The sequence below is a fragment of the Octopus sinensis genome, linkage group LG29 (genome assembly GCF_006345805.1).
Source record: "Octopus sinensis linkage group LG29, ASM634580v1, whole genome shotgun sequence".
Taxonomy (NCBI): domain Eukaryota; kingdom Metazoa; phylum Mollusca; class Cephalopoda; order Octopoda; family Octopodidae; genus Octopus; species Octopus sinensis.
In genome coordinates this window covers 7432545-7434161 of record NC_043025.1, presented here as the reverse complement: position 1 = coordinate 7434161, position 1617 = coordinate 7432545, and the positions used below count along the sequence as shown (strand labels likewise).

The 1617-nt window shown below is 42.2% G+C and overlaps 1 protein-coding gene across 1 annotated transcript in view; it reads left to right on the top strand.

The window, feature by feature from the left end:
• LOC115226008 (transmembrane protein 260-like) overlaps positions 1–1364 on the top strand; it is a 7334-nt gene extending 5970 nt beyond the window's left edge. The window contains exon 2 of the mRNA XM_029796982.2: positions 1344–1364. The gene's annotated coding sequence lies outside the window, so the exon portion shown is untranslated. The remainder of the gene's footprint in view (positions 1–1343) is intronic.
• The last annotated feature ends 253 nt before the right edge of the window (positions 1365–1617 follow it).

Sequence of the window (1617 nt, the reverse complement as noted above, 5' to 3'; positions counted from 1 at the left end):
CCCAGTCTGATCTGGCAGTGTTTCTACGGCTGGGTGCCCTTCCTAACGCCAACCACTCTGAGAGTGTAGTGGGTGCTTTTTACGTGCCATCTGCACAGGTGCCAGACGAGGCTAGCAAACGGTCACGATCGGATGGTGCTTTTTACGTGCCACCGGCACGGAGGCCAGTCGGGGCAGCGCTGGCAACAGCCACGTTCGGATGGTTCTCTTATGTGCCACCGGCACTGGTATCACAGCTACAATTTCCATTGATGTTGAACGATTTCGATTTTGATTTTTGATTTTCGATATATATATATAGAGAGAGAGATTTACATAAGTGAATAAACTGTCATCTAAATTACACAAAAATGAAAATAACGCTGACATCTCATTTTAACAGATATATTTACCAAAATTACATAAAAATGTCTTGAAATACTAAAGAGTAAATTTATTCAATAAAATCACCATTGGCTTCAAGCTCAGCCTCCAAACGACTTCAGAATCTCCTGCAACTCTTCTGGGTGGTCTCCTTGTTTAAGTTGGTGAATGCAGCCATCATTCTTGCCTGCAGTTCATCTTTGGTGTTACAAGGAGTTTTGTCGGTCCCTCGCTCAACTGCGCCCTACACATAATAATCAAGGGGGTTGCAGTTTGGGAAGTTAGGTGATCAGGTGTTAGGGGTGATGTGGTCACAGAAATTGTCTGACAGTCATGAGTGGGTTCTCCTGCTTGTGTGGAATGGTGCAGAGTCCTGCTACCAGACATAGGATCTTCCAGCAGCCACTCTTGACCAAGGGCCGCGCTACCTCCTCCAGGCACTTAATGTAGGCCTCCATGTTGAGTCTGAGGCCGTGTGGGAAGATGAATGGAGGAATAACGTCGCCATCACTAGTGATCATTCCAAACACCATGATGTTGACTGGATGTTTGATTTTTACCACTCTTGATACATTTCCTCAGATTGACACCCAAACACTCTGAAGTGTTTGCATTGGAGTTTCTGGCATGAATGCCAAGCAGTACAGCATGTCGTTTCCAAATTTCTGGCAGAGTGAAATGCGTCATGGTGCTGTTTTTCTCACAGATGGTGCCCAACTGACCCTACTATACTATGTAGTCTACAAAATCAAAAACAAACAATGCACAAAATTAAAAATATAATATGGCAATTTACCCATCATACCCTATATATATATATCATCATCATCATCATTTAATGTCCGCTTTCCATGCTAGCAGGGGTTGGACGGTTCAACTGAGGTTTGGGAAGCCCGAAGGCTGCACCAGACTCCAATCTGATTTGGCAACGTTTCTACAGCTGGATGCCCTTCCTAATGTATATATATATATATATATACACACACACACACACACACTTACACATTCCAGTATAAATATATATGCACATACATAACATATATATATATGAATCATTGAAATAGAAAATTACAAGAAAACTGAGATAGGAAGGGATTTTAATCCCAACTAAAGCATTTGCATATCATGTGACCTATCTTAACACTTGTTGACCTTTCATGTGTTTGTTGTCACCACATCTAACTAGCTCAGTCTGCCGGGGCCATCAAAAAGGCACAAAGTGAATGATCGATAAATCACCATTGTAAGAGCAAA